This window comes from Ailuropoda melanoleuca, chromosome 9 (genome assembly GCF_002007445.2).
Source record: "Ailuropoda melanoleuca isolate Jingjing chromosome 9, ASM200744v2, whole genome shotgun sequence".
Classification (NCBI taxonomy): Eukaryota; Metazoa; Chordata; class Mammalia; order Carnivora; family Ursidae; genus Ailuropoda; species Ailuropoda melanoleuca.
The window spans coordinates 24,218,964-24,238,903 of NC_048226.1; positions in this window are offsets into that span (position 1 = coordinate 24,218,964).

The window sequence follows — 19,940 nt, forward strand, 5'->3', positions numbered from 1 at the left end:
GCTAACAGACACATGAAAAAAGGTTCAAAATCATTAACCATCAAGGAAATTCAAATCAAAACCACACTAAGATACCACCTTACGCCAGTTAGAATGGCAAAAATAGACAAGGCAGCAAACAACAAATATTGGAGAGGATGTTGAGAAAGGGGATCCCTCCTACATTGTTGGCGNGAATGCAAGTTGGTACAGCCACTCTCTAAAACAGTGTGGTGGTCCCTTAAAAAGTTAAAAATTGAGCTACCCTATGATCCAGTCATTACACTACTGGGTATTTACCCCAAAGATACAGACGTAGTGAAGAGAAGGGCCATCTGCACCCCAATGTTCATAGCAGCACTGTCCACAATAGCTAAATCGTGGAAGGAGCCAAGATGCCCTTCAACAGATGACTTGATTAAGAAGTTGTGGTCCATATATACAATGCAGTATTACTCAGCTATCAAAAAGAACGATTTCTCAACATTTGCTGCAACATGGACGGCACTGGAGGAGGAGATAACGCAGTGAAATAAGTCAAGCAGAGAAAGACAATTATCATATGGTTTCTCTCATCTGTGGAACATAAGAACTAGGAAGATTGGTAGGAGGAGAAGGGATAAAGAAAGAGGGGGTAATCAGAAGGGGGAATGAAGCATGAGAGACGAAGAGAAACAAACTGAGGGCTTCAGAGGGGAGGTGGGTGGGGGAATGGGATAGGCTGATGATGGGTGGTAGGGAGGGTGTGTATTGCATGTTGCACTGGGTGTTATATGCAACTAATGAATCATCAAACTTTACATCAAAAAAAAAAAAAGAAGCAGATTTTTTTTTCCCTCATGGCACATGTCTACAAGTGGTTGGGTCTCTATATTTTCACTTTGGTCCCCATACCAACAGAAATGTGCCATCTGGAGTGTGGATGGTTTCTGCGACAGGGTGCAAGAGTCCATGGTAAATCCCACCTAGGTCCTTTAACCTTCTTTCTAGCAATGACACACATAATTTATACTCACACTTTGGTGGTCAAAGCATGCTGTGTGGTAACATCTCATGGCAAGGAGGTGGGAATAAGGTCTTGTCTCTGGAGTGGGGAATATTTGATGCATGGAACTCATGGCCACCATTGTACAGTTCATTGATCCTTGGAAATAGGCAAGAATTTGGTAATTTGTATATTTTCTTCTTTTTAAAAAAATATTTTATTTTTAAGTAATCTCTATACCCAACATGGGGCTTAAAATCACAACCCTGAGATCAAGAGTTGCGTGCTCTATCAACTGAGCCAGCCAGAAGCCTCTTGTATGTTTTCTTTTTAGATCTTTAATCGTTAGATTATTCTTTGTTCACTTTAAATTATGATTTGGAACTCATTTATCCTGTTTCCAGTTTGTCTAGCTTTACCATTAACCTTTTAACAAACATGTTTACACATATTTTTCTATCAACATTAAGAAGTAATGAGAGTTCTCATACATTGCCAGAGGGAATGTTTAGCTGTTTAGAAAACAGTTTGGCAGTTACTCAAAATGATAAACAGAGTTTCCACATGACCCAGCAATTCCACTTCCAGGTAATTGACTAAGATTTGAATACATGTGTCCACATAAAAATGTGCATACAAATATTCAGGGAAGCATTATTCATAATGTCCAAAAAGTGGAAATAACCGGAATGCCCATGAAGAGATGGAAGAATAGACAATATATGGTCCATCCATATGATGGACTATTACTCAGCCTTAGAAAGAAATGAAATACTGATACATGCTACAAAATGCTGAACTTCAAGCATATTGAACATAATGAAATAAGCAGTCATGATGGACCATATTATACATGATTGCATTTATATTAAATGTTTAGAATAGGAAAATCTATGCAGACATAAAGTAGATTAGTGGTTGAGAGGGCGTTTGGGAGATATGGGTAGGGAGAGTGATTGCAAATGTGTGTGTTATTTTTTTATGCACTAATGAAAATGTTCTGGAATTAGATAGTGGTGATGGTTACACAGCTCTGTAAATATAATAAAAACCACTGGATTTTATACATTGTTTGTTTATTTTTAATTAATTAATTTTCTTAAATGAGGCTCCATGCCCAATGTGGGGTTTGAACTCACAACCCTGAGATCAAGAGTTACATGCTCTAGTGACTGAGCCAGCTGGGCACCCCTGGATTGTGAACTTTATGGTATGTGAATTATATCTCAATAAAGCCATTATTTAGAGAAAAAAAGTAGTCAGATGTATAATCTTCACATCCTGAACAAGATGAGACCTTTAATGTACTTCCAGGTCCCTCTCTGTCTCTCGCTTTGGGTTTATTTAAGGTCTTTCCACTTATACTGGCCTGACCTACATCATCCTTTTCCTTAATTCATAGGTCTGCAAAGGGAAGAATGGGGCATCTAACATAGGACTGTAGGATTTAAAGTCTGCTCCATAGCCAGTGATACTCACAAGTTTCAAGATATTGTTTTTGAGAACATATCGAGAAACCAAAGCAAGAATGACAATTGTAGAATCATTTCTGTGGATGTATTCCCTAAAGCCAGGATTCATCTGAGCAAATGCCAAATGCTAACTTTGTAGTTGTATACACATACTTCAAAAGAGAAAAAACATCCTCTGTGATTCTCAACAGAGTAGAGGGGAAATATGGAGAGGAGAATATGTTGTTTGAAAAATCATATTTCCACTTACCATTGCTTTCATTTGTTTTCTGTCATAGTATTCATTTAGATGTTCTAGATAAATCAAAGGAGGACATGGGCTATTTCTGTTTGTCCAAAGGGCTCATTGGGTCAAACTGTATTTTACAATTGCATTTGGTCTATTGTGTGTGTACCTACAAATGTGTATAATATATTAATGTTCTGCTCTCCAGCTAGATCATATCTCCAGTGTGCAACAGATCATGTCTTCCGTGTCTTCCACATGGAGTCTTGGAAAGTATGGTATATATTTATGACACAGCCTTGGTTTCTTCAATTGTAAATGCTGGATAATGGCTATCTCTCTTACAACCACCAGTGACACGGGTGAATTTAAATAAGAATATCCAAGAGGACATATAAAAAAACCCATGAGTTTAGCCCCAAGATTTTCAGTGGTGAATCTTCACTGAGAAGAAAACAAGTTAGGAGGTGAGATTGGGGACTTGCATGTGGGGGCTCCTACTGTGAGCCATTCACGGCACGGAGCTCCTGCAGATGTGGCAAGGCCCACAGGCTTATGGAGGAACAGCAGGCACTGAGCAAGCAAGTGTCCAGGTCCATGATGGATGGTAGCATCTCCATACCCCTCATGGGTTAGCTTGCTGAGTAACACGAGCTCAGTCCTCAGCTGCAGCGACAGCCACAACCATTGTGGCCACATGGTCACTGAGATGTGGGTCTTACTCTTTGTCCTTGGATTCTCTGCACTTCCCCGTCTTGAGGAAAGCTGTGGCTGAGCCCACTGCAGCCAATTCAGGTAAAGGCTCAGGATGATGAGGATCAAGGTGAAACTGGGCTCATGTTAAGAGCTTTCTTGCAGTTCAGTTCATTGACTATAGAGATTTGGCTATAAAAATATATGACACCTGTTACATTTGAATTTCAGATAAATGACAAATAGTGTTTTGGTGTAAGTTTATCCCAAATATTTCACATTTAGCTGGGTGTCCTGTATTTTATCTGGCAACCCCAGTGGGCTGATATTTCAATATCAGGTATAGCATAGAATCATAGAGTTAAGTGGAACCTTTAATATTTACTTGTTCACTGCATTACATTATTTAAAACATATCTGAGCTGCCCTAATCAAGGTTTGATCCTACCTCCCTCGAAGAACTCCTTTACTTCAAGGAAATTCTGGCATCTATTCTAAATCCAATCTTGAAATATCTTCAATCCATGTGCATGTGTAGTGAACGTGTGTATGTGTGTGCAAGTATATGTGTGGGCATGTATGTGCTTGTGCACGTGTGTGCATATGTACCTAAGGACATGCATATTCATGTGTGTGTATGTTTGATCACGTCTCTGTGGCTGGTAGAAAGAAAGAGCATCTGAGTTGCATCCCTCTGTAGAACAAAGAAGCATGTGCTTGCAGACCTGGATTTGGCCCTATGTCAGACTTGTCTTCTGTCATTTGTGAGCTCTGGAATTACCAGTGAGTCATAGGGCCTGGCAGAATAGGACACTTTGTAACAGTCATAGAAAACAGAAGATAACCTTAACAAAGACTTATTTCAAACTCTCAGGCAAGACCTCTTAAAAAAAAAAAAAAGGCAGGATGAATAAAATACACCAAATGATACTTTTAAAGGCAGGAGTATGTTTCTTGCACCTTAACATATAATTTACTGAACTGAGATGCCAGTCATTATAAATGCATGTGCTCACTTTTTTTTTTGAGATATATAAACTTTTTAAAATGAGAAATGAAGGAAGCACTCCACAACTCATGCCAGGAGTCTGTTTATAAAGAAATTTTTTTACATGTTGGAAGTATGGCTACGAGCAACTTTGATAGGTTGTTCCTACATATGGAGAAAGAAATGTGTATTTTGACCTTCGAAGGAGAAAAAGGCACTTTGTGGCCTTATCCATTTTCACAGCAGACATCTATGTAAATGAAGCAACTTGGTCCTGAGAACAGCAGGGTGGTCTGTCGATACTTTCTCTTCCTTGGTTTAGTTTCAAGATTAAGAAGTTGATGCAGCTGAATGGAAATAACTTTTTCATTATTACCTTTTCCAAATTTTTATCCACGTAAATTGTTTTCCCCAAAGAACAGAAAAGAATGATATAAATCATCAGCTGGTTGCCATCAACGTTGCAGCTATTTCTACAACTTTCAGTGCAATATGAGGCATGCATTGTCTATGTATGTGTGTGTCTCCTTTTCCTTACCACTTCTGGGTAAGTTGTATTTAAAATAAAAGAGGGAACTTTTTCCCCCCTAATTCCAAGATCATGTTTCTGCTTTGAATTTCGGCAAAAGCAATTCCTCATTCTCCCTGCGGACTCTGGCTTCAATGACTGATCTCCTCCTGGGTTGCCCTGACTGGCATTCTGAAATCCCTTTCCTAAGGTGGACATCATGCCTCAAATGTCAGCACACCCAAAAGGAAGAGAGTGCTTGGCTGTGTTAATTAACAAAAATTCAACTGAGTAAATTTAAAGATCTAACTGTTTTATTCCACAATTCGTGAATTGGGCAGCATCCCATATGGCAATAGAAAGGAGCTCTGAAATGCTGTACAAATGGCAGGTTTTTTAAAGGCAGAAAGGTGGTTGGAAAAAGAAATTATTAGTAATGAATACATTGTCTCAGGCAAGGTCACCCTCCGAAGGGAAATGGAAGGGGTCCATTGAGCAAATTGTTTCACTAGTGCTTACCACGTAATTCCATGCTAACTGGTTAAAAGTTGCATTCTTGGGGAGCTGAAACTGTAGTTAGGATAGGTATAAGTCTGGTTTGCTGTGAGGCTTACCACAAGTGACACCATTTTTGGCCCATTTTCTTTTTTAACTGCTATCCCTCAATCCTCTTTTCTTCCAGTATTCAATAATCTTTTATTCTACAAACATTTGTTCAAGACCAGATATCCCACTAAGTCTGGGTTATAATAGTGAGGGGATAAAACAAAGACCTGATCCTGCCCTTCTAGAACTTACAGTCATGCAGAAATAGACATGATCCAATAATCACAAAACACTTTTTGTTTTATAGCAGGTGAACCTCCCTCAGGGGTGCATGACAAACACATTAGGGAGCTCAGAGACAGCTTCCCTGAGAAATGCATAATTACCTGGGGGGTGAAGGAAGATGACTTAGTTTGGCAAAGGCAGGTGAGGGTGGGAGAATATTGCAGACTATTCCACAGCATGTGCAAAGACCACCCACTGGGAGAGAACAGTGCATTGTTCAAGAACTTGAAGAAACCCAGCATACCAGAGCAAAGAATGAGAGGAACATGGGGCAAGTTGAGGTTGGAGCCATTGACTGTGGCCAGGTTATGCAAGATTCTAGGACACAGGAAGGATTTGGATTGGGGGTGAGGATTGGTTTACGGTCTGTTTGCTTTTGAAAGCCACATTAGGTAGATTGCTGTACCCTTCTAGTTGTCCGCTCATCTTGGTCACATACAACATTAGAGCTGACAGCCTGGTATGGTTTGCCCTTCATCTGTTGTGATAATCCAACCTTCACAATCACTGGAGTGACGTCAAAGAGAAGGCACAGAGAAACCTGTTAGAAAGATGTTTTCTGATAAAAGATGACAATGACTTCACCTTTCCAGCAAGTTTCGTGGTTTTTTTTTTCTTCCCGTAATTGAATCCTTGTCTGGTATCACTTCCCTTCAGCTTAAATAAGTCTCTTTAAGAATTCTTGATAGAGAGGTCAGTTAGTGACAACTTTGCTCCACTTTTGTTTAAAAATGCCCCTCCCCCTTTTAAAAAAACTTATTTTTGAAGAGTATTTTCTCTAGACATAAAATTCTGGGTTGACAGTTTTTTCTTTCAGCCCTTTAAAGATATCATTACATTGTCTTCTGGATCATACTGTTTTTGATGGATGAGATATCAGTGATAATTCTTCCTGTTTATCCTCTGTAGGTGGTGTGCTTTTAATTTGTTTTGTTTCTTAAATTCCACATACAACTGAATCATATGGTATTTGTCTTTCTCTCACTTATTTCACTTAGCATTATACCCTGTAGATCCATCCATGTTGTTGCAAATGGCAAGGTTTTATTCTTTTTTATGGCTGAATCATATTACATAATAATAATATTCCTCATCTTCTTTATCCATTCATCTATGCAGGGGCCTTAGGTCACTTCCATATCTGGGCTATTGCAAATAATGCTGCAATAAACAAGTGGATATATCTTTTCAAATTCATGCTTTTGTTTCCTTTGGTTAAATACTAAGTAGTGAAATTACTGGATCAGATGGTACTTCTATTTTTAATTCTTTGAGAAACTTCCATACTGTTTTCCATAGTGGTTGCACCAATTTACATTCCCACCAACAGTGCACAAAGGCACCTTTTTCTCCACATCCTTGCCAATACTTGTAATTTCTTGTGTTTTTTATTTTAACCAACCTGACAGGTGTGAGATGATATCTCATTGCCATTTTGAGTTGCCTTCCCTGATGATTAGTGATGTTGAACATCATTTTATGTGCCTGTTGGCCATCTGTATGTCTTCTTTGGAAAAATGTCTATTCATGTTCCTCACCCATTTTTTAGTTGAATTATTTGTTTTTGTGTATGTATTGAGTTATATAAGTTCTTTATATATTTTAGATATTAATCCCTTATTGGATACATCATTTATAAATACTTTCTCCCATTCAGTAGCTTGTCTTTTTGTTTTGTTGATGATTTCCTTCCTTTTTATTTTGATGTAGTCTTTTCAATAGTTAATTTTTGCTTTTGTTTCCCTTGCCTCAGGAGACATATCTAGAAAAATGTTGCTATAGCCAATGTCAGAGAAATTACTACCTGTGTTATTTTCTAAGATTTTTATGGTTTCAGTTATCACATTTAGGACTTTAATCCATTTGAGACTATTTTTGTGTGTGATGTAAGAAAGCGGTCCAGTTTCATTCTTTTTCATGCAGCTGTCCAGTTATCCCAACACCATTTGTTGAAGAGACTGTTTGTTTTTCCCATTGTATATTCTTGCATCCCTTGTCATAGATTAATTGACCATAAAAACATGGATTTATTTCTGGACTCTATTCTGTTTCACCCAACTATGTGTCTATTTTTGTACAATTACCATGCTGTTTTGATTCAGTATTTTCTTTTCCTGCATTCATTAGTTAGGATAGCTTATATTGACTTGTCTTTAAGTTCACTAAAATTTTCGTATGCAGTGTTCAATATTCTTTTAAGCCCAGATGGTTAATTTTCATTTCAGACATTGAATTTTTCAGTTCTACAATTTCCAAATTCAGTTTTATAAATTTCCAATTTATCCTTTCTATTTCTCTGTTGAGATATCCCATCTGTTTACTCATTCTGTCCACCTTTTCCTCTAAATTTTTGAGCATATTTTTAACGTGTGTTTGAAGATCTTTATTTGCAAAACTCAATATCTATCATCTCTGGGTATACTTATATTGACTACTTTCCAAGACTTCTGGTTTTGGATTATATTTTCCTGCTTTCTTGTATGTCTAGTAATGTTTTATTATATGCTGGATTTTGTGTATACTCTGTTTTAAGTCTGAATTATTTGGATTTACTTTAAAGAGTATTGTGTTTTGTTCTGATAGGCAGTTAATTTAGTAGCAGTTAAGCATCAGCCATTAAGGATTGTCTTTGAGCTTTATTGGGGTAGGTCAAAAGTATCACTTACTAGCTGGCCTGGAATAGCAGGGCTAGAGCAGTGTTTCTCAACAGTGGCTAGTTTCTCAACAGTAGACTATTCTTTGCAGCAGCAGGGTAGGGGATACTTTGTGTATTATAGGATGTTTAACATCTTTAATCTTATGTACTAGATACAAGGAGCATCCTCATAGTTGTGACAACCAAAAATATCTGTCAACATTGCTATTGGTCCCCTGGAGAATAAAATTGAGAACGAATAAAGTTGAGAACCATTAGGCTAGAATAACACTACACCATCTAAGCCACTATCCCTTGGTAAACCTTTTGGAATCTCAATGGAATGCTTGGTACGTGTAACAAAGTCTCGCTACTCTGGATGTTTGGAACTTTGAAATTTCCATTCGGCTCTCAACCCCCAGCAGTTGTTCTCTGAGAGGCCTTATGGAACCTCATTGCATGCATGAGTAGCTTAAAATTTGGCCAAAAATTCAAGGACTCCTCATGTAGATATGCAGAGCTTTCTCTCTGTGATGCTCCCCTGTCCCTAAATCCTGTCTGCAAATTCCATCTTCTTTAGTGGTTTAGAACCCAGTTTTCTCTTTGAGCTCTCTTCTTCTTTTTGAAATTTGAAAAGTGTTTCCAGGCAGAAAGTTGAGGTAAACAGAGTTTGCCATGTGGATTTCCCTACTCTTAAGGATCACAACCCTGTCCTGCCTGCTTTTCAGAGCCCTAAAACATCAGCTTCACATATTTTGCCCATTTTTATAATTGTTTACAGTGGGAGATAGTTTGTCATGGGCAGTTACTTAGCTATCGCTTCACTATAATGCCATATTTTTCAATGGGTTATTAATTATATAAGTGCATACAATTACTATCATGCATAAAGAGAAAAAGATGCTAGCAGTGCAAAACAAAACAACACTTAACAAAAAATCCAATGTTTTGTATGTGTGGGGTACTTTCAATGAATGACTCTGACATTTAAACCTCTATATTTTTTATTTTATTTGACTAATTCAGGAACTGAAATGCATGACACTGTATTATAGTAATATGATTATTATTTGTATGCCCTGGAATTAACATTTCTATTCAGTTAATTATCAGATGCTTATCACTGTAAGAAAATAGCTCATTGGACAATCCAAACTTTAAATGGAGAAATTGCGGGCCAATGAGGGCAAATGATTTGAGCAGCACCACATGGATAGTAAATCTTAGAGTTGAATCTTGAAGCAGATTTCTTTCTCATCTGTTCCCCTTCTCAGTTTACCATGCTCAAACTCTGAACCTCTTGCTCTTCCCTTCCCTACTCACAAATGCACTCTGGATATAAAAATTTAGGGAGAAACGTGGTGTCTCCTCTTGTTACTATCTCTCCTAGCCCCTAAATCAGGAAACAAATGGGTAAGTCCTGGTGTGCTGCTGAGCCAACTGCTCTCTGTCCCAGGGAATCCCAAGCCGCCTGGACAAATTGAAAGCATAGCTCCTGGGTGGGTTTACCAACACTGTTGCAGAACAAACTTGCATAAACTGGTCACAAGAGAAGCCAGTAACTCAGGAGATAAGAATTTGCAGAAGAGAAAGGGAGAAATTTACATTGGATTCCAGCAGCCAGTGGAGATGGCATGCTCAAGCCTTAACAACCAGCCTCTCTGCTTGTAAGATGGACACCTAGAGTATTATAGGGAGAAGTCTTGGGGGTACATGCAAAAGAGCAGGCAGAGAGCACATGATCACCAGTGTGGGTCCAGATGTTCAACATGTGATCATGGGCAGGGAAGGGGGTATGAAGGATATAGTCTTTTAGGCATTCCATTGCTATTATGGCTTTTCTGGTCTGGTTGTTGGAATGTTCCAGTCATTGTAAAACATCATTAATGCTTCAATAACAAATAATAGGTTTTAATTAGAGCATGAGTTAAGTAGTCTTGTCTACTTCCGGTTTTAACTGTTGGGATCTACAGTTGAGGAAAAGGGCACACTAACACTCTGTTCATTTTTAGTTTCTTTCAGTAAACTTCCTTTAACAAACAGATAAATTGCTAAAATGGAAAGAATTTTGGCTTGGAACATGAGAGACATGGATTCTACTCTTAGTGCAACCACTGATAGTTCCATAATCTGACAAATTGGATTTGACTGCTCCAAATTTCAGTTTCCTCACATCTAAATTAAGGAATTGGGCTGTATCATTTCTAATGTTCTTACAATTATAACATTCAATAGAATATTGGAACATGGTATATACTTACCTCTATGAAGAAAGTCGTAAAAGTTGAAGGGAATTAGCACTGTGTTTCTTGTAAGGTTCCTGTTCCAATTTCAATGTTGAGGGGTGGGGAACCAAGCAATTCTTGGACACCAGCAGAATGATTGAGAATTCAACTCAATTCTGACACTATCTGCCAAGAGATAGCATTGGATTCTACAGATTAAAGAAAGGTTCAGTTCTACAAGACTGCCCCCCACCTCCCACTTCAGATACCAGTCAAAAATCCTAGGCAGTTACCTGTGTTTTGGACCTACCAGCTACAGATTGGAGGTTCCAACAACCTCCTCCTTGGGTTCAATTAATTTGCTAGAATGGCTCACAGAACTCAGGGAAACACTTAACCTTTACCAGTTCATTAATTGATATGGTAAAGAATATGAATCAACAGCCAGATGAAGAGATAGAGAGTGAGGTCCTGAGCAAAGGAACTTCTGTCCTTGAGGAGCCTGGGGCCCAGCTTTGTGGCATATGGAAGTGTTCTGTTTCCCCAAATGTGGAAGATCTCAAAGAAAAAAAAAAAAAGGACCAAAAACCTGTCCTCTTGGGTTTTTATGGAAGCTTCATTATATAGTTATGATTGACTAAATCACTGGCCATTGGTTGATTCAAATTCTAGACCCCTTCTCTCTCCCCTCCCCAGTGGTGGTAAGGGGGGAGTGGGACTGAAAATTCCAACCCTCTAATCAAAAGGTTGGTCTTCCTGGCAATTGACCTCATACTTGCAGGTGGGGTCTAAAAGTCATGTCATTAACATAACAAAAGACCTTTTCCCACTCTCAATACTTAGGAAATTCCCTGGGTTTTGGGAACTGTGAGCCAGGAACTGGGGATAAAGACCAAACACATACGAGAAATATATTTTGGTCATTTGCATGAACAAATTTCCTGGCAATTGACCTCATACTTGCAGGTGGGGTCTAAAAGTCATGTCATTAACATAACAAAAGACCTTTTCCCACTCTCAATACTTAGGAAATTCCCTGGGTTTTGGGAACTGTGAGCCAGGAACTGGGGATAAAGACCAAACACATAGGAGAAATATATTTTGGTCATTTGCATGAACAAATATATATATATATTTCTTATAAATCATAATTCCTCAGTGTTTTATCCCTGTGAATGAATATGTAAGCCACTGTGATTATGGGAGAACTGTTTCTTACTGGTGTTTGTGTATGTGTGTATTTGGGGAGAATAAGCAGCATTGTGGAATTTTAAAGAGTAGTTAGGGATGTGTGTAAGAAAGCTGACTGGGGCGCCTGGGTGGTGCAGTCGTTAAGCGTCTGCCTTCGGCTCAGGGTGTGATCCTGGCATTATGGGATCGAGCCCCACATCAGGCTCCTCCACTATGAGCCTGCTTCTTCCTTTCACTCCTGCTGCTTGTGTTCCGTTCCCTCTCTTGCTGGGTCTCTATCTCTGTCAAATAAATAAATAAAATCTGTAAAAAAAAAAAAGAAAGCTGACAACATGTAATGTTTAATGAAACTATTAGGACAGTAAATCAACATGACCAAGAGACACTGTGCTATTTTCCCATTTAAAATCTATACAATTTACTAAAGTATTTTCTTATTAAAACTATGACTTTCTGTATCTTCCCTTTCTCTTTTCAGGAAGGAAACACATTTTTAAAAACTGTAAGTTCTTATGGAAGTGAACTGTATAGTGGTATATAGGGTTTAAAAATACACTTAAAACCGTTTTAGTCATCTTACTTCTTCTTTCATTTTTTTCCCTTTTGCTTTATGCTGGGTTACCTTTGCCATAAAAATGGTAGCTCATGTTGGCAATACTGGTGAGTTTAGAAGTGCTATAAGTGAGGTCAGAGGGAGAAGCAGTGAGACTGGAATAGAACACTGGAAGATAAAATATGAAAGAAATGTTCCCTTTGTATCTTCGTGTTTCATTTATGAATTATTTTCCCAAGTACTTCCAGTAGATGTAACTCTCTGTAACTTTCATACGCAGCCTAGCAGTTAATATAAGCTTGTCTTCTTCAGTGTACAGGGATAGATTTATGGAGCTGATAATATTTGCTCACTCTTCTTTTCAGTGATGATTTATTTAAATTCTCCAACTAATTTAAATTTAATACGAAAGGAACTTTGCACATTGCTTTATTGAAACTAGATTCATCATCTCTAAAAACACTGTAGCATTCAAGGTTAGTGCAAAAGTGGCAATAACTGTTACTGGATTTGATTAAAAACAACAAATCATTTGGTCAGTGGTAATGGATGCTCCCCAAACCCATTGGATACATGGCTATTTGAGGAGCCAATATTTTAATCTTAAAACATCTGATTAGACAAGATCATTGAGCTGATGGATATTCGATAAAGCAATGGCTTTCTTTTGATGTGGGGACCATAAGGGCTGGCTGGCGAGGGGAACGATCCAGTTGGTTTATGCTTCCCTTTAATTTGCAGTGTTAAAGGGAAGAGAGAAAAACAAAACCAGGATACATTTTCTGGATGAAGGTCAATAACAGAGGGGATTTTCTGGGGAAGCCATTTACTGCTAATTATAGAATGTGCCTACAGCTCTCTGTGGTGCTATGAAGTTTTTACTGAGCTCTTTCATTCAGGGTGAAGACTAAAAAGTGTTGAGATTTATGCGCAGCTATTCATAGTGTGACTATCATTCATCTCTTGCTTGGAATTCTAAGAAGCCACAGGCTCTCATACATTCTTCTCTTCCCCTTTTCTCTCCTCTCCCAGTTGGCTTAGGGAGCAGCCTATGACCTGATTATCTTGAGAATTAGCAGGAGAAGGGTGTGGTGAATAAGGGTGCTTGTTCATCCACATAAAATGGCCATAAAAAGCACATTTTCTTTTGAAATAATTTAGAAATAATTTTTGTATTCATTATCTATCTCTATATACTATACATGAAGGTAGACTAATTATTTTACTTAAATTGGATCTTACAGAGATGTATTGCTAAAGAAGCTCAGGTAAACGAGCCAATGTACACATAAAACTATTCCTTGCAGCAACCTTTGGCAAGCTCCATCCAAAGTATGTACTTGTGAGCAGATGTCTTAAAGAGCCAGTTTAGAGACACATAGGCGATGCTTGTCTCTATTATCCCAGATACCCTTTGTCAGTGCCTATCTTTCACTTTACCTTCCTACCCTCAGGGGTTCTGTGCACTCTGTTTTTTCCTGTTTCCTTTTTGACAAAAGCTTGATTATGAATGTTTTAGTATCCGCTGACTTATAACCTTTTTTAGGGATATTCACTTTTAGACTAATATATAATTGTAGAGTAAATGGTGCCGTGTCTTTAAGACACTGCAGGCATTTTCCCTCAACTAGAGATATGGTGGGAGGGTAGGAGGAACAGAAATCAGTTTCCCTTGACCCAGAGAGTAACTTTCTCCTTCCAGTCAGTGTTGATTTCAAAGTCAGAATTCCTTTCTAAGACATAAACTAGAGTGGTCTGTACCTCAAGTGTTTGTTTTTCTTTCTGCAAAGATGTATATTTTTGAGTGAAGATCACTTACTTATAAAGGCAAATGGCTGAAATGTGTGAATTTTGCTGGCCCAACTATTTACTGTATGAGGGTGAAAATAGGCCACTTAATATTAGGATGCAAATGTCAAAGTGAATCTGAAAGAAAAATGGGGGCTTGGCTTTTGCAGGAAGCTTTTTGTTAATGCTGAAAGTTTATAACAAAAGCACAGTTCTCTTTTTTCTCGGGCTATATAATTAGAGGAAGTGAATTACAGCAGATTTCCTGAGCAGGACTAAAATTTATGATGGGGATTCAGAGGGCAGCATTTGAGATTCATGGGTTTCTAAATGTACAGACTGCATTCAGCATCTGATATTGCTCAAACAGTATTTTTTATTTTATCTTTTGTAGCTTATGGACTGTAATTTTGTTTATCCCTCCTGCCAAATGTGGTATTACAAGAGTAGAACATTACATGTTCAATGACTGGAAAGGCCAAAGAGGATGGAACATGAACATGAACTCATGATAGCACTAGAATGAAAGAAATACAGGGCTTCAGAAAAATTGCCTTTGTTGGGGAGGATGTGCCTTGGACAATGAGCCGGGTTTTGCTGACCTCCATTTACTGAAGGAGGAGGAACTGCTTCTTTTTCATTGGTGAGAGCTGGCAGTCTGGAAAGCAGCACGTGAAGTGGCTGGATGAGAGAGCAGAGGCCAGCATGAAGTTCTTGGGTCTGGGTGGGAGCTAGCGAGGCTCCAGGCTGGAGGAACTTCTCTATGCTTTCACCGAGGGTCAGGATCTGAGAGGTTGTTAGGCTTTGACACCTATCAGAATCCTTCATATGTAAAAGCTGAGGTGCTGACAAAATGGGCTCCCCTGCCCGGTGCCCTGCTTTTTTCTCTTCTCCAAAACTGGGGGAGGGTGTGGCCATCTTGGAAAGAGGGCATTCCACAGGTTTCATTCAATTGGTGAGATGTGCAGCCGGCATGTGGGTGTCCTTGGAGGTCAAAAACGTCACCTCAGAATACCACAGGTAGTCAAAATTCAGTGTGTTTGTGTGGTGGAGTGAGGGCTCTAACCTCCCACCCCCTATGCCTGCTTTTCAGCACTGTGCCAAGCTGTGCCCTTGGCTTCTGCTCTGTTTCACGAAGCCTGTAACTGGGAACTCATGACTTAACACGGTGATTGTAGCAATATAGAGACAAACACTACAGAGCATCTTAAGAACAAATAGATTCAAATGTATGTGAAAAAAAGTGAAAAGATAGAAAAATCTATCGAGGACCAGGATTGAATGGATGCTATTATTTTTTTTTCTTTTGTAAAATTTTTATTAAATTTTTTTCCTTATTTTCTTTTCATCCTGGTCATTCTCCTTCTTCCCTCTCTCTTTCCCTCTCTCCCTCCTCCCATCCCCTGGAGATCAGAGTCACAGGTAAAATTAGGAAAACTTTGAGAGAGAAGCTGAGCACATGGACCAGGATCACTGGTTTGTAAATGTCCAAATATTGAACAGAAATGTCATCTTTCTGGAAGGATGGTGACTTTGAGGACCCAACCTGCTTGACAATGAACAGTCTTCTTTTCCTACTCTCCTCCCTCCCTCCCCACCTTCTGTTTATTTACTCAACAACCACTTCCAGAGCATCTGTTATCGTCCTAGGTAAACACAGAGGGCTGAAATGTAAGAGAGGGCTTACAGACGCCATTTCACCACAAAGGAACCTAAAGCATCCATGAATTCAGTCAGCCAGTATTTTCTGACTGTCTACTATGCTTAAGTGCTGTGTGGAGGTTAAAAAAGAGAAGAAAATGTGTACAGTACCCTGAAGGAACTTTTGTTTGGAAGGAGGGCTTCCTTCCTGCCTGCGTTCCATACTTGTTGTATTATTATTTTATTGTGTTTTTCCTTTGCTCCCTCCCAGTCAATGTACCAGCCTCTGTGCTGAACTCAAGGTGATGAAGATTCCTACAGTGATATCAAGCTCTCATATCCCTGTTTAGCTCTAGGAGAGGATGCACACAGATGCCAAGAAGTCATAGCAAAGGCTGAGACTGCAGGCAGCGTGGGTTAGGGTGGTTTCACAAGAATCTTACCAGGGGAAGTAAAATAAGGATTGAGTTCATCTAAAGCACATCTTTTCCCAGAGATCTGCAAATACATTGAGCAACATATTTACTTTTAATTGCCTTTCACTGTGTTGCATCCCTGAAGTCCTATTGGACCCTAAAAATAGAAGCACTGAAATTGCAAACAAGACTTTCTTCCAAACAACCCATTTGAAACCACATAAAAATATTCCATTAGGACATACCTAGCCTGATTTCTTTTCATGAATGAGACAAAGAATTCAAAGTTATATCTGCTAGAACAATCTTCTTTGGATGCACTATCTCAAGGTAAATGACAGCTGTGGCATCTGAGGGTGTTACTGGCTGTTGTGCTCAGTAGACTTAGTCAACTTGGGAAAGTCTTTCAACAGGAATGGTCTTGAAGGTAAAGATGTCTGTCCCAATTACTGACTGAACATTAGGTACCATTTACTCAGACTTTTCTCCATTCAATGCACAAAAATAAGTCAATTGATTACTTTCCCTATGAAAGAGTATACTGTAAGGAGTCTCAGACCTCTTTCAGTTTTTAAATGGCTCTATCAGAAAGATCCAAAGTAATCAAGCTTTTGTCACTGAAAGCATGAGTTTGTGACATGCAAAAATAGGAATCCCTGTTTCAAACAAAGAAATAAGGAAGTACTTGATAAATACACCAAGGAAACTAGAAATCTGTCCAATTATTTTTTGACCTCCAAAGCAGTAACTGATGGGCCAACTTACTCAGGCTCAAGGGAAGAGAAAGTAAAGATAAATGTTCTGAGGAAAAAAAACAAAACAAAAACTTAGTTTCAGATTCTTATTCCAATTGTGATAAATCGGCTTTGTCAAGATTTGAGATTTTGGGGGAAATATTAGATGCCAGTTCTGCCATCTAATTTAATCTATTTAAGTTTCCAAATTTAATTTCAATTTACATTGGGAAGTTACTCTTAGATCTTTAACACAAAGCTATATTTGTCTGTGATTTAATCGACGTATGTATTTGAGTTTTTTTTTAACTCAAAATTAAAATAAAATGCAAAGATAGGAATGGGGATGAGGGGAAAAATAGTTCATTATTATGATTGCTCAAGTTGAAATTTATTTAATTTCAAATGGTCCATAGATCATATGAAAAGCATGTGATATTCAAGATGCTATTACTTCATACCAAAACCAAAAATTCTGCATCAAAATGGACTGCCACAGTAATGCTGTATAACCAATAACCACAAAAATCTTAGTTGAGTAATAATATGTGTCTGTACCTGCTGCGCCTGAGATTAGCTTTGCTTGTTGGAAACATGCAGAGTCTTGAGGCCTAGGATAAAAACAGGGACATCACTACTTTCATTCTATTCACTAAACACTTCTCAAGGCTAGCACAGATTCAAGGGACAGGGAATAGCTTTTACTTCCTTAGTAAGAGAAGCTGCAAAGTCACATGACAGAATGAACAAAAAGAGAAGTGAAGGGGAGAGAGTTAAGATGGCAGAGGAGTAGGGGTCCCCTTTTCCAGCTGGTCTCCTGCGTCGAGCTGGATATGTACCAGACCATCCTGAAAACCCATGGAATCAGCCTGAGATGCAGGGAGATACATCTGGATCTCTACAAATGAACATCTCCAGTGCTGAGTATTGAGTATGAAGTGGGGAGCCATGAATCCGTGCACAGATATCGGAAGATAAACGGAAGGGGGAGGGAGCTGCTGTGCTCAGGCGCTGGGAAGCAGTAGCCACCTGAACTGGGAAGCGGGCCGGACCTGTGGACCAGCACCCACGAGAGAGCCAACTGAGACTGTGAGCCTGGGAACGCGCGTGCAACCAGACTGAAAACCGGCACTCCGGAGCGCTCACTCGAACTAGACTAAAACCGGGAGCTCAGGAGCGTGAGTGCATCCAGACTGACAACTGGAGCTCTGGAGCGCACACTTGAACTAGACTGAATCTGAGAGCTCGAGATGTGCACAACCTGACTGAAAACCGGAGCTCCGGAGTGTGTGCGCAAACCACACTGAAACAGAGAGCTCCAGGGTATGCACGGGAAACGGGGGCAGCTGGCTGTGTTAGAAACACAAAGGACAGAGATGTGCCAGCCCTGGAAATGAGGGCTGGGACACCGGCTGTGGGGTGCACAACCCAGGATGCTACAGGGTTTTTAGCAGCACCAACAGAAACAGAGTTAAAGAGGCCAAGAGACCTCAGTGGAGAGTGGACTGCAATCTCTCTGTTCCTGAGAAGGAAGCTAGGATATGGCCACTGCTGCTCTGACTCTCAGAAGAGCCACAGAAAACCTCCAGGGAAAGCCGCCAGAGAACAAAAGCCTGGAAATACCAGCTCACATTGTGCCAATCCCCATCCACCCTCACAGGGGATGGGGCAACTCTACCCAAACAGGACTGCCTGAATATTAGCACAGCAGGCCCCTCCCCAAGAAGGCAGACTGAAAAATCAAGAAGCCCACATCCCTAAGTTCCCTATAAAACAAGTGCACACTGCCTGGGTCCTGGTCAATAATTTGGGCTCTAGGCAACCCTGCAACCTCTCCTCATCAGAATGATGAGAAGGAGAAATCCCCCCCAGCAAAGAAAAGATAATGTCGGTGGCTTCTACCACAGAACTGATGGGTATGGATATAACCAAATTATCAGAAATGGAGTTCAGAGTAACAATGGTCAAGATGATGTGTAAATTTGAAAAAATATTAATGAAAATATTTACAAGAATATAGAATCTCTAAGGGCGGAAATGAGAGCGAATCTGGCAGAAATTAAAAATGCTATGAATCAAATGCAGTCAAAACTAGATGGTTTGATGACCAGGGTAAATAAGACAGAAGAATGAATTAGTGAATTGGAGGATGGGATGGTAGAAGAGAAAGTTAAAACAGAAGCTTGGCTCAAAAAAATCCAATCTCAAGAACGTAGATTATGGGAGATNGATTTTAAACTAGAGGCCATAGAGAGAGATACAGAAGGGCACTATATTATTCTTAAAGGAAGTATTCAACAAGTGGATATGACAATTATTAATATATATGCCCCCAACAGGGGAGCAGCAAGATACACAAGCCAACTCTTAACCAAAATAAAGAGACATATAGATAAGAACACAGTAATAGTAGGGGACCTCAACACCCCACTATCAGAAATAGACAGAACACCCTGGCAAAAACTAAGCAAAGAATCAAAGGCTTTGAATGCCATACTCGACGAGTTGGACCTCATAGATATATATAGAACACTACACCCCAGAACCAAAGAATACTCATTCTATTCAAATGCCCATGGAACATTCTCAAGAATAGATCATGCTCTGGGACACAAAACAGGTCTCAGCCAATACCAAAAGATTGAAATTATCCCCTGCATATTCTCAGACCACAACGCTCTGAAATTGGAACTCAACCACAAGGAAAAACCTGGAAGAAACTCAAACACTTGGAGGCTAAGAACCATCCTGCTCAAGAATGACTCGATAAACCAGGAAATCAAAAAACAAATTAAACAATTTATGGAGACCAACGAGAATGAATACACAACGGTCCAAAACCTATGGGATACTGCAAAGGCAGTCCTAAGGGGGAAATACATAGCCATCCAAGCCTCACTCAAAAGAATAGAAAAATCTAAAATGCAGTTTCTATATTCTCACCTCAAGAAACTGGAACAGCAACAGAGGGACAGGCCTAACCCACTGACAAGGAAGGAGTTGACCAAGATTAGAGCAGAAATCAATGAATTAGAGACCAGAACCACAGTAGAGCAGATCAACAGGACTAGAAGC